This window comes from Dermacentor silvarum, chromosome 7 (assembly GCF_013339745.2).
Source record: "Dermacentor silvarum isolate Dsil-2018 chromosome 7, BIME_Dsil_1.4, whole genome shotgun sequence".
Taxonomy (NCBI): Eukaryota; Metazoa; Arthropoda; class Arachnida; order Ixodida; family Ixodidae; genus Dermacentor; species Dermacentor silvarum.
The window spans coordinates 133,034,245-133,048,332 of NC_051160.1; the positions used below are offsets into that span (position 1 = coordinate 133,034,245).

The window sequence follows — 14,088 nt, forward strand, 5'->3', positions numbered from 1 at the left end:
GACAAAAGATAACGGCTTGCGACGCCGGTGGGAGCCGACCCCACAACCTCTGCATTAGCGTGCATGCACTTCCGATGGTGCTACGGCGGCGGCTTATTAATCCGTCCACTAACTTGGATATTAATGTTTACTATATCTACCCCCTGGAGTGTTAGCCAGCGCCACTCAAGTCATGTGAGGCGGATGTGGAACATCTATTTTTTGCCCGATGGCGCCGTGTAACACTGAACTACATATATTTTATATATAGATATATTGTTTACTTATCAGTGGAGGAAACGTTTTCACAATATACCGCCGAACAGTGTTTGATTCCATTTCGACCATTTGCGACTCTTCCAGGTTGCTGACTTTATGGCCAGGCTGCCGTCCAAAGGAGGGGCTTTCATCCGCAAAGTTTGCGAGAACGGCGGAAACCTTGTAAGAATAACAGAATAACTACGGCATTTTTTTAACATTGATATTTGCTCTGTTTTGACCTTGTCCGACTGCCTCCCCCTTGTTATTATACTTCTGTGTATCTGCGTCTTTTTCTTTGAGCGCATCAGCGCTGCCACTCTCTTAACGAGCGACTTTGATTAAGCAAGCGTTTTCTCGGAATGCGAACGGGAAAACGGTTCGCTTGAAAGGCACACGCTATATACAGGGTTTTTCTGTGTTTGTATGATTATGGCTGTACCAAGAAGTGGCGGCTGCGCGTATCAGGAGAAAAGGAACCATTTCTTTGCTCTGCGGACGCGCGGAAGGAATCGCGGTTGTGCGCCGTTTCTTTCACCTGGAGCGGGATGCCGCATGCAGGCAATTCAGTAAACATGTATACATGCGCACACCAGGTCTCTCGTTATTACGAAAACGCCCCCAACAGTTGTGACATCAAAACGCCGCGTTTTTTTTTCCCCGCAGTGGGCACGTTTAACAAACTCGATAAAATTTGGTCGAGTCGGCTAGCTAGTCGGGCCGAATTCCGAAGGTTGCGAGCGGCTTTGAAAATTTTCATAAACGTTGTACATAGTATATTTTATGGAGTCATGCAGCGGCTATAGTCTGACACGTTCAACAGGTGAACTGGCATGCATACTGAACTACTTTGTGGCAAAGAACATTGTGCTGAACTGAAAGCCGACATTTTATTGGAAATAAACAACAACACAAAAAAGACGCCAGTTTCTTAGAGCAGAAAATAATTCATTCTGGCATGATATGTTCGCGGAATATTTGCAGCTCACGATATTTCTTAATTGCATGCTATTCTGTTCGGGCGATAGCCCGACGGATTGGAGACATCGGGCCGGTTGTCTGAAGCAATTTCGGGGCTGCTCTGACCCCTGAACTGTCACATTTTCTGAACGTATACGTTTAATCGAGGATCGCTTACACGCAATGGAAAAAAGTGTCGTCATTAATAATTACTTCAGCGAACTCAAACGAGAACTCTTTCTTACGCTTGCAGAAGGAACTTCTACCGTTCCTGCACACGGTAAGAAACACTTTTTCTTTCTTTCTTCTTTCTTTTCTTTCTTTCTTTCTTTCTTTCTTTCTTTTCTTTCTTTCTTTCTTTCTTCTTTCTTTCTTCTTTTGTCTTCTTTCTCTTTTTCTTTCTGCAGCGCGCAAGTCTACTTGCGCCCGTCGACGCATGAGACGTGCACGCGCATTGCGAATAGCATTGTGATTGCGCGGCAGCGGCGACGAGATGGCCAGCACTTAAAATCGCTGAGACGCAGAAAGCCCACTGGGAGAAAGGCCAGCTGTGCACAGCCACCGGCGAGCGTCCCGCACTGAAAGCGGTGGCAGAGAGGCGACGCAAGGACGCGGAATAAACCCAAAGACAGAGATGCAAACGTCTCCCGGCTCGCGTTCTACGTCGCCTCGATAATACGTCATGCGCCAAGTCGGCACTCTTTCGCACACTGCCGGGAAGGTGGTTGAGTGTTTCCTGTTCGGCTTTGGCCGTGGCTGTGGCACTGCTTGTATATATATATATATATATATATATATATATATATATATATATATATCTATATATATATATATATCTATATATATATATAAGTCTGTTCTCTTTTTTTTTTTCGTACGCCTGTACGCCTGCACGATTGGCGGCGCTTCCTGAAGTATATAGCAAAAGCAAGGCTTTTCTCCATGCTGATTCGTTTGTATGTATAGTGCCAAAGTGGGGGCATGACATTGAAACACTTCAATAGTTAGTAGCCGAATGAACGCTAAAAAATCAAATATTTCCTGTGGGTGCACTGGCACTAATAACAATGAGATACATCTTTCGTCGATAGCAAAAACACTGAGGGCAATATTGCAGGAAAGCATGCTATGGGATTCTCATACTGATAGCTTACGATCCAATATTGCAAAGTTATTGGTTTGATATGAGAAGTGTTAAGTAAGTATTACCTGTCCCTCAGAAATTGATGCTGTACCACATGCCTTTTCTCTTCCAACCTGCGTTACTGCCACTTAGTCTGCAAAAGCACCCCTAAGAAATCAATCAATAGTTTAGTAGTGCTGCAAAAAATGCAATGCGCGCGATAGCGGAACCTGTAATATAATGCACATACTTCCCTATTGTTTAATAAACACAGCATTACAAAACTTACTTCTCTTTACGAATACCGCATTCTCGTACCACTTAAATCAGAAATTCATAAAAAAGGCTATCGTACATACCCTTACAGGCCTGCAGGTAAACACTTAGTTTCACTCTATCCGTCACCACGAACATAGGTACGTTCCCACACCGCGCTCGAACCTATGGATTCCAAACGTTAAAATATAGTCTCCCACATATTTGTGAACAAAAACAAGTTAACAGAGAAAGGATTACGCCACCTTACCAAAGAATAGATTGCGTGAACTTTTGCTGAAGCAAGTCACAGCATCCCGGTACATGCTATTGTTTTCAGCTGTCCTTGTTAGGCAGTGTTTCTATTTTGGTGTGGTATGTGTTTCTTGTTCTTGGTCTATTCGTTTTGCGCTAGGATTGCAGTGTTGTGTCGTACTTTGCTGTGTGATGATTTTTCAGTTGCGCGTTGTTTCCTTCTTTCTTCCAGATTTTCGTATGTTGTTATTTCATTACAATATCCAGCGTGGCCGGGGACACATTAAGAGCAGAATTTTTTTTATTGCACTTGAATCCCTACAAATGTTATTCTGGTTGAATATATAATATTGAGATCTTGTTTATTTTGTCGCTGTGGCCACACTTGTATTTATTCTTGCGATGCGCTGCCAAAGAAAGAGAAGACAAAAAAGTTGGGAGCTGGGGCTGATCGTGGTTTTATTTATAGCAGGCATTTACTCCGTCTTCCTGACAACACCTTGTGCGTCTCACGTAGTGTTGTGGGAAATGAACTCAAACTCATGATAATGTTAGTGACCAAGGTTCAGAGCCTGTGCCCAACAAAAACATTTGCAAGCAAAGTATCAACCGCCGTAAACGAAATGTAATGTAGGCGCAAGATGACCTTACCAGAGAAATTATAGCTTAAAACAGCATAAGAAAGATACGCCCCGCCCTCTTTCTTGCGTCTCTCTGCTTTGAGCTTTATTTTAATTTTTTGGGCTATGAACCGACTACTTCAACGGCAAGCGCTGCTAAAGCAAGTGGGGACGTGTCCTCAAACGTAGTGCATCACTTAGATATGAGAATGGTCAGGACTGTTAGAACGTTCCGCGGGACAAGCACCGGTCCAATTGAACACCGCGACGCCCTTCGAGGACCGGCTACGGCCATGCGGGCTAGCGTGTTAGAGAGACACGCAACTCAATGTGTAGCTTCCCTTTGAGGCTTCCGTAGAGCGCCGTAGCTATACATGGCCCTTATCTCCTTTCCCCACAACATTTACAACGGCAAAGCGGCCAACAAGTACGATAAATCACAAATACGTAAATACGCATTTACATAACACACGGCAGGCATTTCTGATATTAATCACGACAAACCTAAAAAAATGGTGATATCGTTGAAATTAAAGATACACAAGCAGTAACAAAAGCAGAAAAATGGCCGAAAATAATAACCTTAAATGGATGATAGCAGCGTATGGTAATGGTATTTCAATGATGATGAAACTTTTTGGGGCGTCTTTTAGTTCTGATGGCTAGTTGTTCCACAAGAGTGATCCAGTGCTGCTTAATCTTATCTTTCCATATAATTCATATAAGTTAATGAATTTTCGGCAAGGAGAAAATTTCCTTTCAAAACATTGCGTGTATAGCATCCGGAGTGTAAAAAATTTGATGACCTCGAAAGGCACTTACTGGTTATGCTACGGTTCTGTACTTATTTTGTCTTAAATTGAGTAACAAATTGAAAATTACTTACACTTTTCAACAGCGGCGTAGATCTAGCATTGTAACCAGCGAACGTCATAAATCGCAATGCTTCTTCTGACGAAGTGCAACTGGTTCCAAATACGAAAAGTACATAGGTATGATTCCAGGATGCAATACAGTAGGATAGATGGCTATGGAATATCTAAAGTAAATTGTTCTCAGAGTGGCATTGTCAAGTAACAACGGACTTAAGTAAAGAATAAAACTGCTTTATTATTTACATGGAGAAAGTAATATGACGCTTCCAGTGAAGATGCTGATCTAATGTGACACCCAAGCACTGAATATTGAACGAATGAACTACAGTGGAAACGCTGACCAAAAAGGATAGGTGAAAGCTTTTTAAGACTTTCGGCTTCCGTGCGGAAGCCTTATTCACAGAAAATAAACTGCACTTAATGGCCTTGAACAAGGACACCCTGGCCATCAGCGAAATGTACTGATGAACGTCAATTATTTGTAGGTCGGCCGAACGCCTGCCGTAGCTTGAATGAAATCGATGGTTTTGACTAAAGCTCGTCTGGTCGGGAGGGGGCATGTTGAACGAATGAAATAGTGAATACGCCAACCATGGAACGTGGATAGGTTAAAAACTTTTTCAAGACGTTTTGTATTGAATACAGTACTAAACAGATTACAGCTATAGAGCTTACGCACTCAAGTACATTGTCATTTAGACAAAGAGAATGGCATTCTTTTAAGAGGTGTTTTCCACGAAGAAGTAAAGGCAATATACTCTTTTTTTATTCTAGTTTGCTTATTGGACGTGAACCACTGGTTAACACGTAAAAGTTCACCATTAGCCTTTCGGAAAGCTTAGTCTGGCGAGTCTAGTGCAGAAAGTAGAACAGTGCCGTCTGCATATTTTGCAGAAGAGAAATCGCTTAAGGCACTGGGAAGATCATGTGCATATAAAGAAAAAGATATCGTTCCCAGTACCGAGCCTTGAGGAACACCTGTAACTATGTCAGAAAAGTCGAATTTGGTGTCTACAACGGCAACTACCTGTTTTCTGTTACTAAGGTAGCTGCAAAAAAATTGAAAAGTTAAACCTCGAAATCGTGTATAATTCTATAACTTATTTAACAATATGTTGTGATTCACAGTTTGAAACGCTTTTCGCACGCCTAGAAAAATTGTCTAACACAGTGACGTTGTCGTTCAAATTTAAATTAACCTAATCAGACAAAGCTAAAACTTCCACATTTGTCAACCTTTTATCTCGAAAACCATGCTGACAATAAGTCAGAACGAATTCACGTTCAGGAAATAAAATGATGCACTTCGCGATCAGTTTTTTCAAAAAATAATAAGAAAAAGCGGTGTTTATAGGCAACGTGGATGCGTCTGTTGCTTTAATATATTTAAAGCTACATGCACCTTGTTTCACCTTGGCACATCCACTCTGGGGGATTAAAATAGTAAAAGTTGTTATTTCCGTAAGACAGCATTGAAAACCTGCCATACTGCCAACGATTTAACACCGGATAAGCTTGCCACGCGTGTTTTAGCGTGTCGCCGTGCCAATTTGCGGCTGTTTGGCACCAGGAGCTACGGGCGAGCCCACAAGCGCTGACTTGCAGATAAGCCTGTCCTATTTTGCTTGCCAAACAGGGCGACAAGGGCGAAATTGTGCCGCTTTCAGAGACATCCCATTGTTCTCCGCAGTCTTATCATACCAGTGAAGCAATAACGTCTGGCTTCATTTGTTTGCTTATTTTTTTTTCTTCTTCTTTTTTATCAATACCAGTGCCTTCATTGCACGACATCCACGTTTTACTTGCTTGCTCTCGCGTGCATTTCTTTGTTTCTTTTATCTCTGATGAGCTGCGCAATCTCACTGTGTCTGCTTATACTTATGTTGATTATTGTGGATGTACCAAATTGCCCAACTTCCTTCCTGGTGCCAATTAGAGACAGTGAAATACCCTCTCTTCTTGTAAAGCACGAATTGTTCTTGGACTCCTCGCTTGCGTCGGGTATTGTAAATGGCAGCTAATGTAGACTGCCAAATCGTGGTTGCGCCAAACGCTAGCGAATTAACAAATACAGTTTATAATAAGAAGGTGTTCAACGTGAACTGAGTTTGTTAAAGAAAGCAGAAATGAATACAGAACATCTGTAGATTCTGTACAATCTGCGTATGCAACCGCATACGCAGCTTGTTGGTGTATATCGCGGCTGGATGCCGCGATACAACAGTTTTATGAAGATGTAACGTACCGACCTTCCTATAATCGCGCAATTTACGGCACATGCTTCATTTTGTAGGCTATCGCTACTGTCATATATCCTTCCGTTGTTGCGAAGTTGGTCTGTTGAGTAGGATCATCAAAGCTACCTTCGTCAAAGGCCACTGTCAAGACGCGCGCCTCCGCGTGCCTTACCTTAGGTATATGGAATATGGCGGCAACTTGCAAATTAATGTTTGTGTTCAATGTTCTATATTTCGACGCGCCGCTACCGAGAATGATTTATTTCCCGGAAGGTGAAAAGTATTCAAACAGCAAAGAATAAATGCGAGCCCTTCGTTAGCTCAGTCTGTATATACAGTCGGCGTCAAATCTTTACGGACTGCGAGATCATATAAAACGTTGAATATTTGCGTAGCCTGCATGCAGGTGCGCCACCTAATAATTGGATATCCATAAGTGTTATACACAAATAATACATGCGAACAACGTAGTGTTGTACGGTGTTACGGGCCATATACGGTCATAAACTGCTCGGAAATTCAACGTTTTCTCACGCGGTCCTTAAACTTTAGATGTCGACTGTATCTAACACGGCTTCCTTAGCGGGATTCCCACTTTTCAGCGCAGTTCCGCGCTTGTGTATGCAGAATATAATTTATTTTATTGCGATAGCAATTATATGGACACTCCAAGCGCATTTCTGCCGTCGCCGTCGCCGTGAGGTTCCGCATAAACTCCAACGGCGATAAAATCGTCGCCGCGCGCTGTACGCTGTGTGTGCAGTACGAAGGTGAGCCGGCAACCGCGGCTCAATGTCGCGAACGCGAGGGACGAAGGCAGGCTGGAAGCGCGCGGTCTTCTTTCGTGCGCGAGGCACGGGGGCGAGGCGACGGAGAGAGAGAGAGGAAGGGGGGGTTGCTTCCTTCTCCGTCGGCTGTAGGGAGCCTACAATGCAAAACGGCGTTGCATGTAGGCTCCCTAGTCGGCTGCTGCTCACAGCGCGGCAGCGCAGGCGCCGTATCTTGAAAGCGATCTGCGATGTGGGCGAATTGCGCGCCCGCGCGGGCCTCAACTTCAAAAGGATCTGCGATGGGGACAAAGTACATGCGGCGAGTGCCGGTAGCTTCGTACGCGCTTTGCTTTAGACGTTTAGTTCGCGTTGAAACGAGACGAGAGACAGCGCGAAGGTTAATTTGGCCGCTGCTGCTGGCGCGCTTTCTCACTCCGGCATTTTCAAAGCGAATTTCCGCGGTCATCGAGCGGAATGAGTTCATGTTTACCTACGCGTGCGTGACACCGTGCTTGTCTATTTAGTTAGTAAGCGAATGTTTACAACTTTATACGGCCCATTCAACTGCTATCCTTGCTTCGTATAGCTCTCTACTAATTTGCTATCGCAATCGATGCTTCGCCTTTCCTGCGAAACAGCTTTCTTTTTTAGCTCAGTTGAGAAGATATTTGCTGAAGGAGTTTTGCGTTTTACGGATCTCTATGCAATATTTGTTATTCAAATACGCACTCATAATTTATTTATTTATTTATTTATTTATTTATTTATTTATTATTTATTTATTTATTTATTTATTTATTTATTTATTTATTATTTATTTATTTATTTATTTATCACAGTACCCTCAGCGCCAACAAGGCACACTGCGTAATTTGAAATGACGGAAAATGAGACAGGGAGCACATGAATATCGAAAGCAAGCATAAATACTGGATTCGAAGAAAAAAAGAAGGATATCATTTAATGTTTAAAGAAGCACCAAATACTCACTCTGGGAAAAAAGAAAACATCATATCACATCAATTAGCAAGCATCAGATACCGAATTTAGAAAAAAATACAGTAGGGAGTATAAACGACGCCGTTGGAAATAGTGGGACAACATATATAGCCCGTTAAGTGATTTCATTCGGAAATTGTACGCATTCGGAATTCGGAAGCGCTTATCATTTTCTCTTACGACATTTTCCTCAATTCCGTTGCATCTCGCTCTCTCTCAGCAGCATTACTTACCTCGACGAGTTCTCCATCACGTGACGCCCCGAGTAAAGGCTCCTGCGCGCGTATAGACCGCGTGACCTGCACACCGCGTGTACACCTATGGCAAAGCCGCCAACAGAACTAGAGCGCGCCTAAAAGTGCATCACAGAGTTGTCTGAGTGCGCAGCGGAAACAATTCTTCTGCAGCGACAAAGGAGCTTGCCATTTCGTCAAATCAGCGTATCTATCTCCGAGAACACAAATCGTTAGCGAACGTCGCACCCTCCTATATAACTAGAGAGAGAGATAAGTATAGGGAAACACATGGAAGTTAGCTAGGCTGAGCCCGGTTGGCTATACCTGCATTAGGGAAGTGAGAAAGGGGACTGAAAGATGAGAAGAAGTTCATAGTATACACGCACACACACACACATATACACACGTTAAAACATTCGTAAGTTTTCAGCTAACTCACGACGTGTTATCTCTTTTACAGCCCGACTACCTGGAGGAATGGAAAAAGGCCAGCGGAAGCTGCGGTGTTAAGACGTCCTAGGCATGCGACTTCATTCAACGGCAGCCAACCGGGGCGTGTTCTCGAGCCCAGCCGTCTCGGGGAAACCGCTCTCTTGGGCACGTATAGTTTGTAGCGCGCGGCATTTCAGTTCCCGCGCGCCGGCTACGGAGATGTTCGAGAAACAACTGTCCCAGCGAGTGATTGTCGGCGCACGAGGAGCGTGGTTTCCCGCAAGGACGGCCCAGACACCAGCCCCGGAATGCGGCTGGCCTGGCGAGACATCGTCACCGACTACAATTTCACCGCCTCGAGCGATACAGCGTCGCGAAAAAAGAAATAATTGTAGTTAGCATAGAAAAAAAATAAAATTGAAGAGATATGTGAAACTCCTGTCGACTATTTTTGTGCAGTGACGCGCTTCAAGGTGCACCTTCCGTTCAAACACATGATTGCCGACTATGCATTGAGTGTACTGGAAAGCCCGCACGTTAGCCACAAGGACGAGGAGCAGTTTAAGAAAGCTGGAAACCAGCCTATAAACAAGCGGTTCATCTGCCGTGCTATACAAACAACCTCGTCCCATCCCGGATCGGAACAAGCATATACAACTATGTAAGAGCCGTCCGGTCGCACCGCACGGCCACCATTGGCCGTGCGGTGCGACATGTTCTACTACACTGTAATCCTAGCTCACAATAAAAAGGGCCGCTGCACTATACCCACCGCCCCACCCTTTCCTCGACCGGGCGGCCGCCACCCATTTCCTGACGTCAACTCAAAGCTAACTCCATTTCCCTGCCTCCACATCTTTCACCTCCTCCACCCCACACTGTACCCCTCGTACTGTCCGCATCATGGGGCTTGCCCTACATTGTACCATTCTACATGGAAAGCTCCATCAACCCCCGGGCGTTCCTCCCGGGACTCAGCGCTGCGCCGCTCCAACCGGCGGTAGCAGGAGAACCTGATCCTGCGGGCTCGCCGCGTGTCCGCTGACATTGGGGCCCTGGACTCCACCCGAAGGAAGGTGCACTGCTCGTAATGCCTTAATAAATGTTTATTCTCTCTCTCTCTCTCGGCGGTTTACTTCGGAACTATTGCCTAGTGTGTCCATTTAATTTCCGCAGTCCGCATAAGTTCGCTTATTTCGGCAATCATCTTCGATGTATCTGCAACACCTTTTATTTCAGAAATGAACTCTCGCTGTCAAGCACATGCCTGCGATTGCGTCACAGACCGGCAAGGTGTTGAAATTCATATTTTGATATTGCAACGTAAGGTGCACTGACATACTTATCGACAGGCTTACTTATCATTTCAGTCTTGATGATCTCACGGGTGTTATAGCTGGGAGACATGTGCATGCTTCAACACCATGCATACAATGCACTGATCAAATATCAAAGCTATCCCGCCGTTCTGAAATACTTTCTGCCAAGATCGAGAATGCGGCTGCTCTATACATCCCGAAAACCAATTCAACGGATCTCTGCCGGCAACTTTTCTCAAGAGCTGTGATACGCCGATATTTTATACAGCAAAGCTTTCTCCTTTGTAAAAGCTTGGAAGGTGTGTTCATTACGAGCCAGATGTACTGAGAGCCATCGTCAGCCGATGCTATCGCCCCTCGGGCTTCCCCAGTTCGTCGCTTTCTGCGTTCACAAGTATTTACAAGCCATGCTTCTCAGCGCTTTGCCCGCCATTTGGCATCGATCGAAATAACCCTCGCGAAAACGCTAGCTCTCACAACTACACTGGCAGTGATCGCTGCAGACAGCGTTAGGAGTGCAGGCCTATTGAATTTCCACGCCGCTTGCAAGTCATTGCTATAGGCGAGAAACTTTCCACGATGCCTCCCGAGAATGCACCGATGTTTCAAGTTACTGATGCCTATACTGTATACAGCAATGAATACGAGGCTGATACAGAGAGCCTTCCTGGCCATTCTCCAAGTAAGGTGTTGCGTAGTCGAGTGCAATGAGAGTGTAAATAGCCCAATTTAAATAACATTTTGTACTTGGCGACGTGCTGTCGGTAAAGATAAGTGCATTTTGTGTACGCCCGTGTTGAATCACGCGGGCACATATATGCTATGCTTCTACGTATAAGTGGCGTACGTTCTTGGATTTAATTGGACACAGCAAATGCTGGACATAAACTGTAAGCTTACTACACGTAATGCCAAGCTTTACACAGGTATTCAGAACTGCGCAATATTTAACGCATAATACGCAACGACCCGCGTATCACGTGCTAGCTGCTCACATCGCGCGCGCTTATGCAAGCGTGCGTCGCGCATGGACAATTTTTAAAGCGAAGCTTTACTTGGCTAGGCGAAATCGTATATGGCTACGCGAAATCGCCTGTGTACAGAAAACTATCATCATCAGCACTGACTGGAGTGTCGTCGTCTTCTTCAGCAGTTGGCTCGTTGGCGCTCCTCGGATTGCGCTCGTGCTTGTGCTCGGCACGCGCTCGCGTTGCCGCTCATCATTCTAGCGTAGAATTTCACTTCTCTTCTGTCGTCGCAATGGGGAGGCCGCGTTTACGGGGGTATGAGCCATTGCTAAAGGGGGTATGAGCCATTCATTGTCTTACGTGATGGACAGATTCAATTTTGAAGCAATTTAATTTCGAAGAATCCCAAGCGGCTATGGCCGGTGAATGCTGCTAACCACGCCGCCGAGCGAACTCGAGACATCGAACGCGACAACGGTGGACTGCGGGCATACCGTCAGTGACGCCGTTCTCTCCGTCGCAGCCGAACGTGTGTGTAACCTCATAATTGAGAAATATTTTAACGAACCCTCGGGATTAAACCAGTGATAAACACCGGGGCCGCACGTTTCAGCTTCACTGGTTAACCATCTTCACGGAGTGGAAGGGCTGACGATTTTTTAAATTTTTATTTGACATTAAAATGTATGTAGTACAAGCGTCACTTTAGGCCATAAGGCTTCATAGCTTTGAATATAACAACCTGTGCAGAACACTATTGTACGGTGAAACTCGGGCATATATACATGAGCACAGCTAGGCGACAACGCCTCGCCAAAGGACCGCCCCGCGGCCAATTCCTGTATGCTGCTGCAGTGCTCGCGTAAGTTTTACTGAGCTCTTTTGCGGAATACTGGATGCCAGCAGCGCTGATAGCGACATCTCATGACGCTTTGTTCAATTGCAACATGTTACGAATGTTCTTGCGCTGCATGGTGTCCTCGCCGAGAGGGGGGGAAAATAGAGAGACCCCATAAGTCAATGACTGTTGATGCCAATGCTTTTGCACCAGCTGCTGTATATAGGTAGAACGCGGTCGTTAAATTTTGAGTTTTTCGTGCTCTAGTTCACTTCATTTTTTAATACCGTCACATATTTCAACATTACACAATGCAGGAAATGATCGTGGTTAGCAACGCGCGCAGCTATAAGAGCAACAATAAGTTCTAATACAGTTGGGTCATCTGTACGTTACCAACTCTTTACAAAGAACTCGGCGTCACAAACTTGGCCCCACGTTTCCGGTATTCTGTAAACGGCAATACCTCACGGACAGGTTAAAGTCATCTAATGGCGCCGTTCCATGTATTCGGCATAACATGTGCCGCAAGCCAACGGCATCCCTGAGTGTACGACGGTGGCACGGATGATATTGCAAATATCTTCCTTGTTAACCCCCTTCGCCAAACTACACGTGCGAGAATTTTTTGTGGTTGGTGGGGAAATACGATGCTGGTGCCACACCTATACCAGCCATCATTTTTATGGCGGTCTGATGTCTCGTGGACACAGCCGCGGGATGGCGGTGGGCAAGACACCGTGGTGTGGTGGTCAGCGTAGGTGTTCTCTCGCCTTTTAAACGATTTTCGGGTGTATACACTGCGGCACGCTTAACTTTACAAACGCGTATCAGAAATGACCCAAGCCCTAATGTATAACTGCACTACAAGCTCATTGAAAAGTACTGCGGATTTTGTCATGGAAAGACAACAAAGATAAAGGCAAAAAGGCCATAGGTATACACATGCTACACGTGAGCGGCTGTAATGCGACAGCATTATCTCAATTATCAGGATTACAGTGCCTGCAGTTACAGACCACATTAAGACCCTTGCGAGGACACTTATACTGCAGTGGTGTAAGGATCGGCCAACCAAGTCATCACCTCTTCGATACACAGTCTCCGGAATTGACCCAGTTTTGAATATATCATCTCCGAGATCGGCCCACTTCACTGTTACGCAGTCTTTGGGATCGACCAAATTTTGATTGCACCGTCCAGGATCGACCTTATTACGAAGTATCTGGGATCGGCTCACTATATTTGATAAGAAAGCGTCGGACAAACGAGAAACGGAAGCTTCGCTTTAAGAAAGGGTGCATGAAATAGAGGCTACACGCAGAATGCGAGACCATAAAAAGGTCATCGCTGCATTTCCTTTGCAAAACAGTGCCAGGTAAAAAGACGGTGTGTCGCACAGCCGCGATGGCAGATAAGAAAATGAACAATACCACGCCAAGAACATCTCGCGACCAATAATTAAGCTTGACGAAGCAGCTCACGCTTTCCTGTATAACACGTAACTTTTCTTCCGGTATAACACATAATGTACGCGCACCAACAGGGAGGCCAGACAGCCAGCCTGCCAGACTTCTTTTTATTTTATTTTACTCTGATAAACGGTCATGATCACCCGATTAAAAAAGAAACTTCGCAGCACTCAGCGTGCACCGTCTAACCCCTCACACCTTGTACGACCGAAACATCTGCATATTATAGGCGGGTGTTTGCCTCGGCAACGCAAGCGAGTCGCGTTGTCTCCCAGATCTTGCTATGAGAACTTCCTACTGGGAGCCGTTCGGCAACGCATGCGTCACAGTCCCACGTGGGGGGGACAACAGAACACGCACGCGCTTGTTAATCGCCTGCTCCTTCTGTCTCGTCCTCCTCCGCTGCTTCCTTCCATTCGCATGCATCGCGGCGGGCTCGCTGGCTTCTTCTGTCCTTTCTCTCGGTGCGAAGAAGGAAAATTGGGTCTCCAT

At 45.3% G+C, this 14,088-nt stretch overlaps 1 long non-coding RNA gene across 1 annotated transcript; it reads left to right on the forward strand.

Moving 5' to 3' along the window:
* Positions 1–339: 339 nt before the first annotated feature.
* LOC119459743 (uncharacterized) lies at positions 340–9,428 on the forward strand. The gene is made up of 3 exons (XR_005193783.2): positions 340–420; positions 1,451–1,477; positions 9,028–9,428. It is a non-coding gene; the product is annotated as an uncharacterized LOC119459743 (long non-coding RNA).
* The last annotated feature ends 4,660 nt before the right edge of the window (positions 9,429–14,088 follow it).